General features: G+C 47.7%; 1 long non-coding RNA gene and 1 other non-coding gene across 3 annotated transcripts; both read right to left on the bottom strand.

Annotated features, from left to right (window-relative positions):
* Nucleotides 1–1,746: 1,746 nt before the first annotated feature.
* LOC141956570 (U6atac minor spliceosomal RNA) lies at nucleotides 1,747–1,874 on the bottom strand. The gene has a single exon (XR_012632942.1). It is a non-coding gene; the product is annotated as a U6atac minor spliceosomal RNA (small nuclear RNA).
* A 744-nt stretch (nucleotides 1,875–2,618) lies between these two features.
* On the bottom strand, nucleotides 2,619–19,712 carry LOC141961447 (uncharacterized). Of its 2 annotated transcripts, none has more exons than XR_012634093.1 (3): nucleotides 19,533–19,712; nucleotides 14,704–14,925; nucleotides 2,619–3,054 (listed from the first exon to the last, which is right to left on the bottom strand). It is a non-coding gene; the product is annotated as an uncharacterized LOC141961447 (long non-coding RNA). The 2 variants fall into 2 exon arrangements; XR_012634461.1 differs by lacking the exon at nucleotides 2,619–3,054 and adding an exon at nucleotides 4,281–4,804.
* Nucleotides 19,713–19,764: the final 52 nt, after the last annotated feature.

Genomic DNA, 19,764 nt, shown 5'->3' with positions numbered 1-19,764 from the left:
CTAAAATTCACAGCATGGTCAGGAAGTTGCCTTCTTTCCCTTCTTGCCCACCCTGGCAATCAGACAACCCTCCCCGCTGTTGCAAGCGGCCAGATATGGTGTGTTATGTAAGCCCTGTGGCTCAGCCAAGCTCAGCACTCCTCCTCAGCTGGGATCAGGCTGGGTAAAACCCACCTGACAGACATTCCCAGGAAGGCTTGTTATTTACCTGGAGCTGCAAGCCCACCGCAGAGAGTTTGATGTGAAGCAAAGGCAGCTACGGATCTACAGCATCTACAGCAATAAACACAAACCAGGAAACACGGAGCTGGTCTAGTAACCTGCCACACCTTGACTTGGGGCATGACCGTGAGGAAGTGCTCTCCAGTGAGATATCTTTGTAACACAACATCCCCAATGTTGAGTACAGAGGAGTCAAGATGAACCAGGTGCAGAAGGGGAGGTAGTGCAGAGAGATGCCAGATTCTGTGAAGGCATCTGGGGTCACGGGTGAGACCACATTCCTTGCAAAGCCCCGACAAGCACAGTCCTGTCCACAGCTGTGCCAAGGCCAACGTTTTCTGAGTCTCTCCATGACACCTGTTGGAAAAGGGAACATAAGACCCACTTGATTATCCTGTGGCAGAAGTCCAGGCATGAGGATGCTTCAACAGCATGTCCCATGGCATGGCAAATAAACAATCCAGCCAGTGCAGGTGCCAGAGTACTATCTCCATTGCAAGAACCCACTGTCTGTTTAAGCAAAGGCCCTGGCTTATAAAAGATGGGACTTCTCCACCACTACCCCCACACGCACCCCCTTAAATGGGAAGTTTTTATCATCCATTTGCCATATACATTTTATCAAAGACAGAGACCTAGCCTGGAAGTTCCCCAGATGCCAACAGGTCACATCCAGCTGGTGTCTGAGACAGAGCTGAATAAGCAAGCAGAGCCAATTCTCCTTCATATGGGGACTACCTCCTTGACTCTTCTGGATGCTTCAGGGATATACCTTCAAAAACACATGCGCACTAGGGGCTACCAGGAGATATAAAAGCTAGGGAACCATCTGCTCTTTCTGGATTGACACAGCTCCTGGCCTAAAGTTCAGCACTGCCCCTACGTTCCTACTTGGCTCCACCCATTTCAGCTGAGTTCACAGCTGTCCCAGGATGCATGCAAAGGTAGATTCCTTCCCTTCCAAAACTACATTTTCTGCATATTACCCTAAAGAGTTTTATTGGAGGTGAGAGATGGAAATAGATTTCTAACAGTTACTTTTTCCACCCTTTTTTCTTTCCTGCTACAAATCAAACCATCTGTTTCTCTCAGGCTTCTCAGACTTCAGAAGATTCAGAACAATGTTCGTATCTGCTGATGCATACCAAAGGACAACAGGAGCACCCTGGAATGCAAAAATCATTGCATTACATCTCATTTAGCAGAAGACAGAAAGCCCTGGCTTCGCTTCCCTTTACTACTTTCTGCCTCTGCCCCAGGTCATGGGGCCTGCACGCCAACTCTTTGCACCAGGTGACACACGGTCTCCAGGTCTATAGCAACCCAAAATTGCAGTCTTCCAGATCACTGGCCTCCTCATGTTGCAGTGTCAAAGTTACTCCTCACCTGCTGTCCCTAGGACAAAGTCAGCACCCAGCTCCAAAAGCCCTGATCTTCCAAGCACATCAGTAAGTAATCCTACCAGTTAGGACTTGCTTCTTAGGGCTTGTATAGATAGCAGAGGGGGGTGCAGAGGACAGGTGGAAGGAAGGTGGTGGGAGACATCATGAACAACATGGCAATGCCTTAGCCACATGTGTATTTTGTAGGACAGAAAAGCATCTCCTAGCCTTAGTAAGGAGAGGGCTAACCTTCCCTCCTTTGCACAGCACAAAACTTGCAAAGACTAGGGCTTACAAAAACAACCCAGACAAGGAATGGGGTCAGAAATGTAAATATTTGCAGTATTACACTGTGAAAATACATCATGACATTTCACCTGAGCATCTTTGCAGTAAAAACACCCTGCCAAGCCGTTCAGTAATTCTCCCAAAATATTATCATTCCCAGGTCAGACAAACTTTTCCCCAGCTCATTAGGACAGTGATGTAATGCTCCAAAGAACAATTGCTGACAAATGCTCACAAACCCCAAAATTCTGGGACCACGGAAAGAGGGGGGGACCCATGAGGCAGTCACTCAAGCATGGGTTTGAAGCACAAACGTGCAGACAAATAAACCACATGCATGATCAGTTTATTCTGGAATGAATTCATGCCCTTCAGCATGCAATGAAACAACAGATACAGATTCCCTACAAACACGGCAGGAAGAGGCACATCTGGTTTATCCTGTTCAGATGTGGAGCAGTTTGCCAGGAAAGGCGATGGACAGACAAATGGCTATTACGAGGTTTTACTTAGATTAACCCTGCATGCAGACAGGGAAATGGACAAAATGGATACTCAGGGTCTCTTCCATTTCTGATATCAAGGAGTTGTATTTTATCTGTTCTGTCCTACGCATATTCTAACAAGAAACTAGACATTTTAGTAGTTCCCTTATACCCCAACACTGAAAAAGTTTCTTACTATGCCCCATGACAGAAATTCACTCTCTCTGTTGACACACTCAAATTTATTGGCAAGAATATTTACAAGACCAGCCAATTTCAAGCAAATATTACAAAACATGGCCAAAAATCAGATTTTCTGTATGCTCTTACACAGCAAACCTGATATTAAAAGAAAAGGAAAACCCAAATTCCTTGCAGAGAACAAATATCCCCACAGGAGATGTTTCTCAGAGAAGAGTATTCCAGCAAGCCATTCCCAAACAAACCCAGCAACCAGGCATAGGCATTATTGGCAAATATCAAGAACACTGCTGAGAAACATCACAGACACCTTGCAACAACACCCCGGCTGGGCAAGGAGAAGGAAGGAGAAATAAGCACTGAAGACATCAGATCTGTCAGAAACCACTCCTCTCAGATCTACCACAGCTCACGAATTTGGGCTCTGATGGTCAAACTTCAAAACACTTCAGAGTTTGAGGAGAAGCTGAGGAAGCCTGTAAAGAAAAATAATAATCAGGATTTTTCACTCATTCTGCTACTGCATCTTGTCCCAGCAAGCATTCTGAGTCCCACTAGCCCCATTCTAAGGTCATGCTTTCTGCAAATTCCTCACTTAGGAATTTTAAGTAGCAGTTCAGAAATGAGTGTTTTGAGAAGTGGGCAACCAGTTGCTCTGGAGACCAGCAGCGCCACAGTATCTTCATAGACCTGGCCATGCCACCTCTAACCTGTCTATATCTCTCTCTGCCTGCTCAAGTACTTCTAATCACTATATGCCACCCAACAGCTTCCTCTTGAAATGTGTGCACATATCACTTACTTCTTAAAGCCTGGCAAACACAGATAAGTCAGTCTGTGCTATGAGGCATGGCTCAAAGGAATGCCTCTCCCTACTTCTCTCTCTTCCTAGCTATGCCTCTCTTGCTTTTATTTATTCAAGATGGGACATGTCAGCCTACCTTAGGGCCTGCCACAGCCTCACTCGGTGGCAGGATGCAGGGTCTGTTACCAGATGCACTGGTTCTGTCACAGATTTCCTACGTGGTCCCCTGCAATATAATGCTGCTGAATTTATCATAGAGTAATACAGGTTGGAAGAGATTTCTGGAGGTCATCAAGTCCAGCTCCCTGCTCAAAGCAGATCCTGAATGATTAGGTTACTCAGGGTCTTGTGCAGTCTGCAGCAGCTAAACTTTGGAGGCACCTCTCTTTGTTGGTTTAAAATGGGAGTAAAGCTAACCCCGCCCCTACCTTCTGGCAGCCTGTTGTATACATTGCTTAATGCATGGATCGGCCCTTGCCTTCCACCCAGCACATACAGGGCCATCTGAGGTTAATCATGCTGGGAAAGTCCTGAATTAGATGGGATATGAAGAGCTTGAATTATCCATATGGCCTTGAAGCCCTGGACAGCCATGAGTCTACTACAGGATAAACTACAGGATGATAGATGCAGACGCTTAAGCTCTGAAGACAAGGACTCTGACAAATAAGCTCTAGCAAGCCTGCCTATTGTTAAGACATTTCTAGCTCACATATATGATGCTCAGAGCTGCAGATCTTATTCTGTGGATTTCTGACCTTAACAAAATAACAAGACTCTGGGAAAAGAAAAATCACACCAGGGATAGTACTTTGTCTCATCTTAAACACTGGATGATGCAGATCTAAAAACATTTCACCTAGGTGAAATTTCCCTGGGGGAGAAATGGTCCTAAATGCTGAGATCCTGACTACAGAAGCTGAGAGATGTCAGTCTGCAAGGGTTGTTGCAGAGTTCAATTCTGTGTTGAAGCACTTAACGCCCACCTGGGGTTTCTCCCCTAAATGCAGACACACAGGAAGCCATCTGCCTCCCACAATCTAGGGGAGAAACCATACCCTTTCCAAAACAGTCCGGGACAGGTTTAGAGCAGGATGATGGTCTCTGGAAAAAATCCGCCAGCTGTACAGGCTCCAAATAAAGTATTTCATCTGCAGCTGAGCTATGCAGAGATATAGTAGCTTTGCACCATCATGCCTTTCTTTCATTCATGCATCCACAGCTGTCACCCGTGTCTCAGGATCCTCTTCAGTTGGGCTGTCAGCCTTGGACAGTGCTATATCCTGGTTCCTCACCTTCCCAGGACCATGACCTCCCCAACACATACTCCTGCCATGAGCTTCCCACGTAGGTCATACTCATCCCACTGCTGTTCCTTGGGACTCCACTAACCAGGGCTTTGCAGAGCCTTTATTTTCATTCTGCAAATACAGTTCATGACATAAAATCTGGAGTCAGTCAGTCAGGTCAGAAAAGGGAACTCTTCTGCAAGACAAAGGGCAGGGTGAAGGCCTGGGATACAACAGGGTTTCTGTTCTTGTTGCTGGCTGCTAGCTTGAGCTCTAAATAGTCATTTTGGAAGGACTAAGCTCATACTAGCTGCTGTGGATGGGGCTGTGCCCAATCCAGCCAGCTTCTAAGAACAAGATCTTAGGCCCACAGCAAGTGTGTTTAAACCTACATCTTCCAACTTTCAAAAAGCACCACAGTGTGGGCCAAGGCAGCATCTGAGCTTGAATTTGCCTGTTAGCTCCAGAAGTGGAGTGCAAGAAAAACCTGGTCTGAAGGCTGCAGCATGGATATACAATCATCATTCCCATGTCACACAAGTTGGGGATAGAAGAGATAAAGATCTCTGGTTTTCATCCTCCAACTTCTCTCACACCACCCAACAGCTTCACCAGCAGTACAGCCACAAAGTTCACCGCTACAGACCGTCAGAGCCAGTTCTGCTTGGAGAACTGAAATTCTCTCTCCATGAATTCCTGCATTGTGCACGTCTTTCACCAAAAATTCAGTCTTCTCCTCTGGAAAAACAAAGCAAGCCAATTTCCCCAGTCATGAGAAGATGAGCTCAAATATGACTTTGAGTAGCTGCAGTGAGCCACTCGGAAACATCACGCACTCAGATGATAAAAAGCAATATCCAGGTGCAACATCACCCACCACCCAAGGTGGAATTTTCCAGCACCAGCTCAAAACAAGGCTGAAAAGCAAAGAACAGGATAAAGAAGCCAAAATGAGAAAAGGAAGAAAACACCAAATCCAAGGGCAACATCAAAACCCAAACAAATGGAAATCTCCAGATAGAAACTTTAAAGTCAAAAGGGAAAGAAGCATGAACCAAAAGAGATTCAGGATGGAATTCTCAACTCAGAACAAAACAAAATTTGTTGAGAAACAAAACAAGAGACACAAACAACGCTAAAGAAAGTTTTTAAAAAGGTCTTCTCACCAGAGAAATACTTATAAAATATTTTATTTTATAGAAATATTTACTTTTTATAAAAATCAGTATTGCCTAACCAAAAGGAGACTAAACTCTGATTCCAAAATCACATGTGCCCTCATGCCAGCAATCAGGTCCCAAAAGTCAGATATTGATACATTTCCAAACTGCAGAATTTCTAAGCCAATCTAAGACTGTTTATTTGCTGTCTGGATTTTAAAGCTATGAACCAAGTTTTCCATTGTGTTTGGTTTTGATTTCAACATTCTATCTGGAACATTCAGCTCATGTTTTCGTGTTTTTCTAAGCAACCATGAGGGTTAGAAACTTCTTCTTTTTTTTTTTTTTAATGAGAAAATGGGGATTCTTATGCAATAGCTTCCTTCCAGCAGCTAGGATTTTAAAATAAATATATATATAGACACAAAATCCTGACACTGCTGACAAAACCATAAGGTTTGTTAGAGACTCAATATGCCATTAAAAAAAATGCTGTCCATTTCCCCTCCACACATAACTCCCTTATTTGTATACTTCAGTCTCTTTTCAAGAGAGTTTACTGCAGTGTTTTCCGAACCACTGCACTAAAATGAACTATTTGTAACTTTAAAGAATGAGTTTTCATGAAAGCATGGCTTGTGTGGCTCAACAAGCAAATATCATTCATGCTACACCTGTAACAGACAAACAAACAACATCTGTGCTTGGATGTGATCAAGACATTGTTTTGTGGAGAAGCAGTGCTCCCAAGATCATCACAAATCCACATGGTGCCTGTGAGTGCCAGATATTATGTACGCATCTCAAAGTACACTCAAAGATGTGGAAAATCACAAGTAGACACAGTGCCCCTTAATGATTTCATCAACAGCTTAGAAGAGTCTTGTGCTGTGTTTGTTCTGGCAAATACATGAAATATCTAAGCCTCATGAAAATGCAAGTGTTGGAGCATATAAATAAATGATGAAGCAAGTTCTCCCACTCTAGAAGAGCCCTGGCTCTTTTTTGCCTGTGGGTATTCACACACAGATGCATGCTAGCATATGCTCGTCTTCCAATATGTGTGTCCCCAAACTCACCCTAACTTTTGAAACATTTCCCCTGACCTGCACCAAGTTTACAACTGCAGGAGTCTTGCTGCTTTGAGGCACCCTTACAGGCCAGACAGCCCTCCAGGAAGCGTATCTCCATACAAGGTTTTGGCCCTGTGACACAGTTGTGTTGCAGCAATGTTTCAAAAGCAGCATTCCTCCAGGCTAAGATTTTTGATGCTCACTGAAGATACACATTCTTTCAATATAAGTTTCTAGTGAAAATCTAGATAGCAAAAGTGCTTCAGTGAAAGTGCAACTTATTTCAGCTAAAACTGGAACTCATTGCGCAGCTGCTACAGCATTGGAGCCAATTCTCATGCTAAAGATCCTTTACACAGCTCAGGAGCAAGACAGGACACTTCATATGGCACCAGCATTAATTCACACCCCATTTACAATGCCTGCATGCTGGAGTAAGAATCAGGCTCTGCACCCCAAGCAGGGAGCTCACCAGGAGGGAGAGCGTTTTGCAGATGAGATCTCTCTCTCAGCCGGCTGTTCAGTTCTGCTGGTTTGCTTCTCAGTGAGACGGAGCTCACTGCATATGTTGGAGAGTGCAAGCAGAGGTTCTGGCTTGCCTTGGCAATTCTTCCTAAGCAAGCACTCCCAAGAATGAACCCAAAGCCCTGGGGACCACTTGCAAACTACCTAGAAGCTGCTGCAGTCTCTTGTTGCAAACAGGGACATACACGAACGATCTGTACTTAGGACTGCTACAAGATTCTATTTCTAGCTTGGGGTGATCTTGTTTGATGTAATGCTAAAGCTCAGTGCAGCCAGAGCTGGTCATGACCAGAGAAGGGATAATGCAGAACAGGCATGTCTCCCTGGGCTAGGATAATGTTTCTGGACCGCTAAGTCCAGACAGGGCCAGAAGGAAGCCAGGTTGGACTGAAAAGTGCCAGAGCTGTGTCCTTAGTTTCCTGGGATGAAATTATTCTCCTGGTAACCACCCGAATTTTGAAGGACTTCCTTCTCTTCCCTGGCACTATGTGACTCAGTTCCCAACAGAAACTGCACGACCTTTGTGGATCCATCACATGAAAGATCCTAGGCCTAAGATGAGGGGACTTGCCAGACTGGTCTTTGGAGGTGTGTGTCCTTCCACTCTCCTCTCTCTATGCCACAAAACTCTACCTGAGAACATCCTTTGATTTTACAGACCAGCCGAGGACATGGATGGAAGTTACACTGTTCCTGATGCTGCTTCTTTAGAACCTCTAAGAAAGGACATTAATTTCTTTCCCAGGTAACCTAGTCCATTGGTTTGCTATTCTCACCCTTGGAAACATTTTTCTGATCCCAAATATGATGTCCCTTGCTATGATCTAAGGCTAATACAGCTTGTTTTCAGCTAGCAAGAACACAAAGAACACACTACTCTTCCACAGTTGACCTCACATATATTTGCAGATCATTACAACCTCTTGAATCCTCTCTTCCTTAAACTAAACAACATTCCAGTTCCCTCCATCTTGCCTTGAAGATCATGCCTTCCAGGCTAACACGAGCTTTTACCTTTACCTACAGTCCCCATTTCCCCTGTCCTGTGACCGCACACCAGTGCTCAGCATAATGAAACCTGCAAGGAACCTTCCTCCCAAGACGACCTGCAAGACAAAACAGTGAAAAGCAAGCATAGGTCTCCACCAGACCCTTTTCAGAGCACAATAAATAGCAACAAAAACTCTCACAACAGAGCTGTAGCACAGTGTGCCACTCCAGGAAGCAGAGAGACTGATGATTCCACACCATCTTCCCCAAGAGAGCACCCTGGCTTTGAACAGGACTGCCTCTTGGACCATGCTGCAGCCAAGCGTGGCTCTCACTCATCATCTCCAGACAACAAGGTGAGGAGGGGAAGGAACTGGACACACAGCTAATACCTACTGGTCTGAGGCTCTAAAGGTAAGGGCTTTTTTAAGTATTAGGCTACTGTTGCTTTTTGAGGTATGGACTTTAGGTACTGCTGGCAGATAGGTCCTTTGTTGAAGTGCTTCTAAAGCAGGACAAGAGAGACTAGATCTGGTAAGATGTGACTGTTTTGAACTCTAGTGCTTCACGCTCCCTAACCCTCAGTTCCTTTGGTATTTCTGTCAGGTATAGGGCACCACAGAAGAGGGGTGTCTGAACAAAAATGGAGGAGATTGAACAAATTGAGAGCAGTTGCAAGGGCCCTTTGATCTCTGCTGGAGAAGGCAGCTGAGACTATTAGTTTGCAGATTCATCTCCACCAAGATGCCATGGGGGTGGCCACAAAGAGAAGAACTACCTCTTGGCTGACGTCTCACAGGCTCCAGGTGAGACAGGGCTTCCTCAGGCTCTCAGCACATGTAAGGGGCAGGGAGGAGAAGTGCAGAAGGAAGGCAAGACATCACACTGGCCCCAAAGAAGGGAGCGCAGTCATTTTTCCAAATTCAGTGTAGCATTCAGACCTCTCATTCAGGACTAATTTTTCAGTTACTGGTTTCACAGACTGAAAGAACTAAACCAATTACCCATCTTTCCCTCCAAGTGTGGAAGGCTGGTCTCCTCAGCAAAGCAGAAATGTTGGAGGATGGAATAGGTGTTTATGAAAGTGCCAGATAAGGGTGAGGAAAGGAGGAGTTAACGTTTCAACCCTGTAATTAAACAGGAAAAGTGATATCAGTGGTGATTACTAACTCAAATTAGTACAAAACTAAACCTACTGCATGTGCCAACACTCCTAGAAGCACAAGTAACAGATGCAAGCAGAAGTGCCACGTTCTTCTGTAGGACTACTAGCAGTGAGGATGTGCTTCACGCAGACCCTCTCAAGCCCTGCTATTCCATCAGCAAGACTGTCCAAAACCACCAGAGAGAGGAAAACTGCATTGCTGCCACCCGATTTCCACGTATTCACTGTGTTTTCTCTCATTAGCCAGCCTCAGTATTCCCACCCTCAATATTCACCCTTTCATAAGAAGCCTGCAATGAAGGGGTAAAACTCATCCAAGCATTAGGAGAATCATGTTTTTGTTAAAAGGCAGAGCAAGCACGACAGAGTCCAGCCCTTACAAGAGCGGGGATACTGTTGAGACTGAGAGACTTTTTTGCCATGTTGGCCACTATTTCCTCACCCTTGTAGTGGTGTGAAGGATGGGAGCTCTCTGGTGGCAAAATGTGAATTTGCAAAGATGGACTTTCAGTGGCCCCACTGCTCTTCCCTGCTCACGTGGAAAGCACAAGAGTGTAACAGAAAACCAGTCTGTGCTGCCCTCTTCCAGAGCACTGACAGCAGTCAGATCTAAACACTGGACGAGATGCTTCTTAGTACAGGGGTGCCTGTTTCAGAGCCTGGCACATCTCCTAGCTCGCAGCCTGCTCCTCATGACTCTGCAGACCCTTCTCCAGGCACACAAGCTCTGCTGAGACACACCTTTACAGGACAGGAGGTACCTACATTTAGTTACATGACAAAAGCAACAGCAAGATGAGTGTTTTCTATGGGCTGCTATGGCTCCAGTCCAAAGAAAACGGGACAAAACTGCTCTGGGAATCCAAAACACTAGTGAGAACAGGAAAGCTGATGGGATGTCTCATGGGAATCCCACAACAAAATGAAAAAGAAATGCTTGAAATTGGTCCGCTTGGAGAAACACCAGCAGCTGTGTAACCTGTCAGCTGAGGGCAGAAACACCTTAATCTTCACCATCCACGTTTCATGAGACCCCAAAACAGAAGTGAGACCCAGCCAAAACCAAGAGAATTTGGGTGAGAAAGAGCTTGGACTGCCATGTTTTTCACAAAACAACAGGCCTCCACTTTACCAATTTTTGGCACAGCCTTCTCAGGGAACAGTCAAGCTCAAGTGTCCAGTAGCTCTGAAACAGCTGGGGTCTCAGGGCATCTGGAGGAGCCAAAGCACCGCATCTCCCTGAGGTAGCTCACATACAAGGCTTGCTCCTTAAGGCCCACCTTGGCACCTGGTTCTCAGCTGTGTGCCACTGCTCCTCTCTGCTTGAAGATCAGCAGACCCACAATCTCTACACATCTGGCATATCCGGTCCCTCCAAGGGACCTGGAAAAGAGAGACACCAGTGGCATACCATCAATCCCTTCCTGCATGTGCTCTGAGCGACAAGCCCCAGCACGAAGATGAACCTCAGACAGCTGTTCCCACTTCCTGGCCCAGGGCAGAAGCCTCCTGCCCAGCTGCCCCTCCACAAGGTGAACACTAGGATTCTTCAAGGGTTCAGATGGTGACAACCCAAAATCAGGAAGGATGAAATCCACAGAAGGTTATTCAAAATAGAGGCACAATGTCAAACTCAAAGACAGTCCTGCCTGTACATTGGAGGCTGGCAGATCATCTAGCTGATGTCCTGCTGCCAGCTCACTGCCTTTGTCCATCCTTCCCCAGGCATCTGCTGTCAGGAAACGATACTAGGCTAGACAGACCTCTGATCTGACCTAGGACAGCTCTACTGGGAGCGGAGCTGTCACATCGCAGGCCCTAGCAGAGCCTGTCTTTGGGCAATCCCCTTTGCAGCTCTGTAACACTCCTTCCCAGACTGAGAAACTGCACCATGCTCCAGGAACAACCCAGAGCTGGCCAAGTTTGTCAGCTTAAGCATCTCTGCAAGAGATGATCGCACCAGCTGGGGAGAAACAAGAACGTCAGGCAGGTGGGAAAAGCCGGAGAGGGGCTTAAGTCATCAGAAGAGGGGAAAGAAGGAAAAAAAAAAAAAAAAAAAAAAAAGAAAAAGTTGAAAACTACTAGTTTATATCCGGGTGAGAAAGTCAGGACTGCTCTCCTACAGACGTGCAGACAAATTCCTTTCATGCCACCAGATGGTGCCCTGCCTTCAGTCACCAGTAGGCAACTGGCCTGGCAGGGGACAACAGCCCTGGGCTCTCCCACTCCATCTGCCTTCGACAGGCTCTGTCCTCAAAACTGCAGGGAGAGGGAAACATCAGCCTTGCTTTGCCCCAGGGCCCGGCCTCCCCAGCAGGCTGCCGGCTGCAGGGCCACCTCCACCCTGAACTGGGGTGAGGCTGACTTTGCATCTGGGACCAAGAGAGTCCGAACCGGAGAGGAGGGTATACCACCTGCCTGTCTGGAGGCGAGGCCCCTGGAGCTGTAGGGAAGGTCAGAAGCACCTTTTTGAGCACTGAGAAAGCAAAGCATCAGCATCGTATGTTGTGAGAAAGAATTCTGTGACAGGGGAAGCACTGCCCAGGAGTTGTGCTTTGGTTACATTCAAGTCTTTTTGAACCAGCAGAAGCATCAGAGCCCTAGGGAAGGACTGCAGGGTAGCCTGCACAAGGAAGAAGTTGCTCTGGCAAGCCAGATTCAGCCCATACACCATCAACTGGCAAACTGTGCTTCCTGGCCTCCTTCAGAAAAGCAGCTGCAGTCATGCTCCTTGCCAGTACCTGCGTACAGCTTGCTGGGTGACTGTTCCCAATACCCACGTACAGCTTGTTGGGTAGCTGTGCTATCCAAGCGGTGCAATGGCTCAGAAAGACACCACCAGTTGCTGAAAACTGGAAACACACAGGCTCACCAAGCTGGTTCATCCCACTAGACCAGCTAGCCTTTCTCTACCCAGCATGCCAGAGGAGAGCCAGCACAGGCTACCATCATGGATCTAGGCGCAGCACAGATCTAAAGAAGGTGGTGGGAAAGGGCTGTTTCACTCACACTACCCTGTTTGTCAGTGGTGACTTGCCCACAGCCACTCATTGGACAAGTCCGACAGCAACAGGAATATATAGCTCACTGTGGCCCAGCTATCAGGCCAGGGGGGCTAGCAGAGGTATAGCTATCAAGCCACTCTTGACCCCATTCTTGAGCTATGCATAAAGACCACATCCTCTGGGCTGATGGCACCCACAACACAGGAGAGAAGTCAGGGATACTGTCAGAGGTTCCCATTCGTGGCTGTGTGCTGTCTGCCTGCACACTTGCAGGAAACACAGCAAGACCCTCCCCTTTTCCAGTTTCTCTCTCTGCAATGTCCTCCTACTCCTCCACCTCACCTCACACAATCCAAGTGGCAGAAGCGGTAGGAGTGTTGTCTGTCTCTGTGTAAGGCAGGTTTACCAGGTTCACTCCCTTTTTTAGACTACCTGATATATTGGAAGGCAAAAAGATAAGCGAGCACAACCTGGTTGCTTGCTCTCCCTAGCACCCACCCCTAACGCCGCTGGCACAACCAGCTCTCATAGCTCTTGGACCTATCCAGTCCCAGGCTGTGGGCAGGAGATTGTCCTGCCGCCTGCCCAGCTCTGCTCCGCAGGCACTGGCAGTGCCGTGGCTTCTCACTAGTCTCAGAGCAGCCAGGGCTGTGCTTTGGAAACGAGTGCTTATCTCTACAGACCTGCCTCTGCAACTCAGGCCTCCTCTAACCACCCAAAATGCTCAGAGCACCCCCCCTTGTACACCACTCCCAGAAATCACATTCAGTGCTAATTCATTATCTTTGGTCAGTTTTGAAGGGGCTTTCACTACCCCCTAGCAAATTCTTCCCAGCTATCAAGCTGCTGTTGATCAACATCCGTCATGCTGACTAATACGGTCTCATTGCTTCCTTTTTCATCACACGATGCGTTTCTTATCTCATGGTTAGACAGTAAGCAGATTAGGGTGGCGATTTTCCAGTCTATGCCTGTACAGCACCTTGCACGATTGGTGATACATCTGGTAGAGCTCATTCACATGCCATCTAATCTTACCCTCAGAAATTCTCATTACGAACTCCTAATTTAAACCAGCCCAATAACAAGAACCGAGCATCCCCCGCTCCTGAGAGCTAAATCTACACAGGTTCAGAAAGTCGTCACAGCCCCAACAAACAAACAGGACTGCAGTTCCCAAGCCAGGAGAAAGAGCCATCCTGCAGAAGCAACACACTGCCAAAAGGTTTCTTTGTTATTCTGATGTAGCTAAGTGCAAACCCTATCATTAAAAAAAAAAAAAAAAATCAAAAAAACAAAAAACCCCAAACAAACAAACAAAAAACCCAACCAACAAAACAAACTGCTCCAACAACCTTCTGTCTGGGTTGCAGTGTGAGAGGAGTGGGGGTTAATTTAGTCAGGAAATAAAAAAATTATTAATGGCATTGCAGATAGATCTCAGCAGCAACCACCTCCACACCTGGAACAAAGCCCACATAAGCCACAAGTGCTTTTTCCCCAAGAAATTCAGGCAGCCATGCCGCATTAAATGTAGTAGCACGATCATCTTACATGCCCAGAGAAGAGATGGCCTAAAGGTTAGGGTGTTACCCCGTAAAGGCAGTGAAGACTTCATCAGACTTACCACAGATTTCCTGCCCAAGGCTGGGAGAGTAATGCAGCCTCTCGGCTCTGCCCTCCCCCTCTATAAAACGGGTTGCACACGCGGCCGTGTCTCACAGCAAAAGCTCAGGAGCGTAACCACACTAAACACTGCAAATCATTCGAATAACACAGCCAGAGATGCTGCTTAAAGCTTTACCCACTAGTTAAGAGGAGTTCAAGGCCTCAGCGTGCTCAACATGAGCCAGCCTTCTCAGACTGGAGGGGATTTAAGATCCAATTCACGTGCATGGAGGGAAATCATTGTAAGTTTTGCTTGTTGCCTAATTTGAGAGTTTAAGAAAGAGCTGAGCAGTGGCTGAACAGTCCTTAAACTGATTCTGGAGCAGGATGCGTTTCATTCTCATATAAAGTACTTCGGACAGGCACTTAAGTGGCAAGAAAAGCAAAGAAAAAAAAAGGGAAAAAAATTAATCCAGTTAGGGGAGTAGCTTGAAGACATTCTTACATATGTAAATTAATATGGAGCTGTTCCATTCCTGAGCTGACTTCTTGGGTTATTTCCTCCTCCTTCTTTTCTTCTAGTGGTGAAAATGCCCCCGGGGTAATGAAGCATCGGGCTACCTTCCCCATCACACTCAATCCAGAATGGTTCTGACGAGGCACTGATAGAATTAACCGGGTTTTACAGCAGCAAGCAGGGTCAGATTTTGGTTCGGTTGTTCATAGCCTGCAGAGTTTTTACCATACAGAAATTAGAAGGACTGCAACCTGCAGCAATCGTGGAAGTTGAAAGCAAATTAAAAAGAATATGAGTTCTGGCATTCATCCTTACCAATTTAGGACAGCCTTTTCATTACTGTAAAAATAGCACATATTTATAAGCAACATCCAGTTCCAATCTCCACTAAATCTCAGATTGCATTATAGAAAAGACAGTAACAATGCTAACACTTCACAAAGGGGAAACTAAGATAAAGGGGAAAACAGCTTGCCCAGGCTCATCCCACAGGCTAGGGCAGGGAGTTGGATCAGGCTCCAGGTTCCTGGTTCCTGCACGCTGCCTGCTGTGCCACACTGCCTCTCCAGAAAAAGAGTGGAGCACCACAGCAGTTTCTGGAAGTACCTTTAGGTTCTCCTCCTCCCCCAAAATTTCCCTTTAAATTTTTACTCCAGTGCATCTACTAAGCAGAATGTTTCAGCAATGCACAGCAACGGGCTTCTCGTGGCTTTGTTTCTGCCAGTGAAGTAGATGACTGTAAGGTTTACAGAGACTTTCTGTTCCTGTCTAAAATTATCTTTGCTGAGCCTTGCGACGCCAAGAGCACTGAGCCAATATTCCATAAACCCTGAGAAAAACGGACTACATTTCAAGCACGCTCAGCTGGTGTGGTTACAGTAGCACCCATCAGCCACGACCAAAGCTCAGGGCCACCACCAGCCTCTGGCCTCGCACAAGGGGACACCTCCCATTTCATTGCTTTATGAGACGGCACATAAGGTCAGGGACTGATCCTGCCATCCGGGCACTCTGCAGTTGCAGGGTGGGTGTCCCGACAAAGAGGAGTCTCTCTGCGATCCCTGCTCGAACTGCGAGATCAGGACAAAAGGGTATGAAAAGACAGCAGGTGGATGTAGACAGATGGGGGAAGCGGGGGCTAACAGGGAGACAACAGCAATTAGCATAAGCAGCGGCAGTCTCAGCTCACCAGCTGCTTTGTCGATTGTCAGTTCCAACAGCAAAGAAGCAATTTGCTTAAGAGCACAGTCAGTAGCTAAAACTGCCCCTCAGAACTGGAAGTATTGGGGAAAAAAGAAACGATTTCCATGGTACAAAAGCAAGGCTTGCAGGGCTGTCATGTAGGAGTTTGCCTAAGTAAGGCATGGAGCAGGCGGCTCAAAGCAGCCACCAAATACTTCAGAGCGAAAGGCTAAAAAAGGAAGGTTTTAGAGAAGGAAATGAGTCAGTAGCTTGGAGGACGGGAGGGGGAGTTCAAATAGCTGAGGCATATAAAGTAAGCAAGTAATCACCAGCTCAAATGCTATAAAGTCAGTGAGGTGGATGTATTGATCTTTGGTTTCTGTTGATGCAGGGTGTCATTCACAAATGGGAGTCCATGGGCAATTTTTTATATGGACCATGCTGAGTTTTGAAGCAGCAATCCACACCAGTGCTTCAGGCTGGAGCCAAAGCAAAAATTTCATCAGCTACAGGACTGCTGAAATTTCTTCGGCTCCCTCATGGCTGGCAGACAGGTTGGGGGCGGGAGGGGGGCGAGGGAAGGCAATTTCAGGTTAATTGCAAATGCTATTTGCCTCAAGGGAGGAAGAGGGATTCACCTTTCGAGGTAGTTTGTCCAAACCTCCATCCTGAGCTTTCAGCGTAGCTTATTTATAACGCTAACGCTAGGAAAAAAAGGACAAAGCTTATTCAGTGTTGAAAAGCAGAAAAGCTAGTAAAAAGCCCCTCCATCCCCACAACGCTGTATCGTTACAGCCTTGTATTGCACTGAAACCCTGGGGGCGAAGGGTTGCTCACAGTCTCAGCTCCTGAAAGCCTTTAACCTTGCTCCCTGGTACAGCAGCTGGCCTTAACACGGCATGCCTCAGCGGAGCAGTGAGCCATGAGAAGGTCAGTGTGGCAATAAGCCACAAGGCTCAACTTCCTCACCTCTGCTCCATGTCCCTGTCCCGTCAAAAGGGCAGGACTGATGAAAGGGAGCTCCTAGAAAAAAGCACCCAAATTCCCTTCTGCCCTCCCCAAAACTGGCAGCTTCCCCTCGGTTCAGGCACGGAGACAACAGCTACGTAGCTGCCACACAAGGACTTTGTTGTAGGCCCTCTCTGGGGGAATCTGCAGCGCTGCAAATGGTTGGGATGATGCTTAAGGTCACAGACATGTGAGGCACGGGCCGTCGAGTCAGGGAGCAGTACAGGACTGGAAAAACACACTCCCTTTCCCCTACACAAGCAGCAGCATGGGATTTACATACAGTAGAGGTTCCCAAACCATGACACAGGTACTGCTGATCACCAGCAGGCAGCTCCCAGTGCAGAGCTAGAGCTCCCAGCACCCATTCTGGTACAGCACGCAGTCGGTGGAGCCATAGGGCTAAGGCTGCTAAGGCAGGCTGGTACCACCATAAGCCACACACTAGTCTGTGCATCTTGATGCACAGCTCCTGCCCCTAGCTCCCTCAGAGCACCATAGCTGCTGGGTTTATGCCTCACTGGGCTATGCTAGTTTGTTTTTTGGGGAATTAAAACTTTCAAAAAGCCACTGTGGTTCTTGGTAAGCACGCTTCCCAGAGCAAGTACAACTTTCCCACGAGACAGAAACAAGTAGAGAGATCTCCCTTACTTTGCTGGTGAAGGAGCTCCTGTCCTCGCTGAGGTTCCTTTAACTAGTTAGATACTTTCTCAACCCACTGCAGTGTTTCCAAAAACGCAGTAAGACCTCTTGAAACAGACTGAGCCAACAGGCCAGTTCCAACTCATTTTCCCTTATAAGTATACAACATGAAACGGCCCCAGCTCTGCTCTCATGGCCTTACATCACCCCTTCCCCTCCTCCCCAGGATGTCTTACTTCTGTACCCCCCTTTCATAGTGAAACCAATCTATGAGGAGCAAGCTTGGAACAGTAACAGACCAATCACCCACATCAATTAAGACTAAAAAGCACAGCTGCTCCAGGTCTCTCTTACATGCCACCAGAGGTGGAGGTCTGCTACAGCACTGTGCAGGGAGGCCCTATTGCCAAATCAGCACCCGCCTCATTTTTCTCTCCCAGCCACCAGGCTAGCAGCCACTGCAGAAAGACAGGATTGGGACAAGTTGTCCAGAGAAACAGATCTGTAGGATTGAAGCTCTGCTATTACACAGGCATTTTATCTGACATGTTTTAAACAAAAACCAAACATGTCCCTACTCAAATCTTATTATTACTTCCAAAGTCGGTTAAGACCTTGGTCCAAATTTAAGCATCCCTTGGTTAAATACATCAGAAAAGAGCCTAAGGAAGAACTACCCACTCACCCCAATTTAAGTCTAAGTCATACTGGTAGGTCTTCTGCTAGTTTCACCACAAATCTGAAACAAATGCTCTTGCAAAAGGGACCCCTGGCCAGCGTAAGCCACCCAACACAGGAGCCTAATGCAATAGGGCTGCTTTTTCAATACATGCATCTTCAATATGGGGCCTTTCAGCAACTTCTATCTAATTTGAATAGACGTAACAGCATCTAAAAAGGGCATCTACTGTGGTATGCCACAAGGAGGGGAAAAAAAATCAAAATATAACACCCTTAATTAGAACAGCAATATGGATGAAACCTGCAAGGTATGGCTCACACGTTTAGTACTGAAGCTTCATGCTAGCTGTAACCTGGTATGAACTACTGCTGCCTCATACCCCAGCCCTGAAAATATGCGGTCGAGTCTTGTTTTTGTTTTCTGCTTCCAAGCAGGCACAGAGACTCAATAAATAAGCCTGATGCTGGGGGCTTTTTGCTCATCGATTCGAGCTGGGAACGTCACTGCAGTCAGGATCCAGTAGTGAAACCTAACTGTCTATGCAGTTTTTTAACATTAGCAGGTGATTCTGCAATCTGATTACAAAAAGCCTGAGCCTCACTGCCCAGAAACACTAAGGAAATAACGTTTTCCAAGCCATTCAGACTGAGCAGTACTGCAATAAACACAAAACAGCAGCTTCTCCGAGCCCCGGGGTCGCAGCAGCAGCAGCGCTTTCTCAGCGGTCAGCTTTGTCCCGAGGACAAACCGTCCATTGTTACAGCCACCTGAAATAGATGCCGCTCTGATTCATGCGGGAACACGGCTGCTGATGGTGCTGGTAGCGCTGCTGCTGCCGCTGCCGCCGCCGGGAAGAAATGCACAGGGTTTCCTACAGCACGCAGCGAGCGCGGCCGGCCTGAGCCAATCAGGAGTGCCTGACTGAGATCGCACCAAAGTAGGTATTAAAAAAACCCTAAAAAAAAAAAAAAAAAAAAAAAAAAAAAGAGAGAGAGAGGGGGAGAGAAAGAAAGAAAAGCCCCACACTTCCTCCTCGCCAGCTCTTCTGATCGCCCGCCCCCATCCGCCCTCTTGCAGGCCGCCTCCCGCCGCGGGCTCCCCTCCTGCTCACCCCAGGGCCACGGCCGCCCCCCGCTCCCCTGCCCCCTCACGGCTGCCTCAGGCCCTTCCGACGCCCCTCCCAGCAGCCCCAACCCCCGCTCTGCCCCACGCCGGCAGCGGCCCAAGCGCCCCCGGCCCTTCCCCTCACGGCTGCCTGCACCCCTCCAGCCCTCCCCTCAGCGCCCCCCCGCCCGCGGCACACCTTGGGGCAGGTAGTCCCGCCCCACCCCGCAGAGGGGGCGCCGCCATTGGCCGGCCGGCGCATGACCACCGTCACTCAGCCGGCGGCTCCCCCTGCGATTGGGCAGCCCACCCCCTCGCCCGGCGGGAGAGGGGGGGGGGCTGCGGGTGCGTGGGTTTCCCTCCCCCTGGGTGGGGACGCGCGCGTGCGCGCGGGGCGTGGCGTGGCGGGCGCGGGGCGTTGCCACGCAGGG

Source organism: Athene noctua, chromosome 1, assembly GCF_965140245.1.
Source record: "Athene noctua chromosome 1, bAthNoc1.hap1.1, whole genome shotgun sequence".
Classification (NCBI taxonomy): Eukaryota; Metazoa; Chordata; class Aves; order Strigiformes; family Strigidae; genus Athene; species Athene noctua.
The sequence above is the reverse complement of the archived record's forward strand: the minus strand, read 5'-3'. Positions and strand labels throughout refer to the sequence as shown.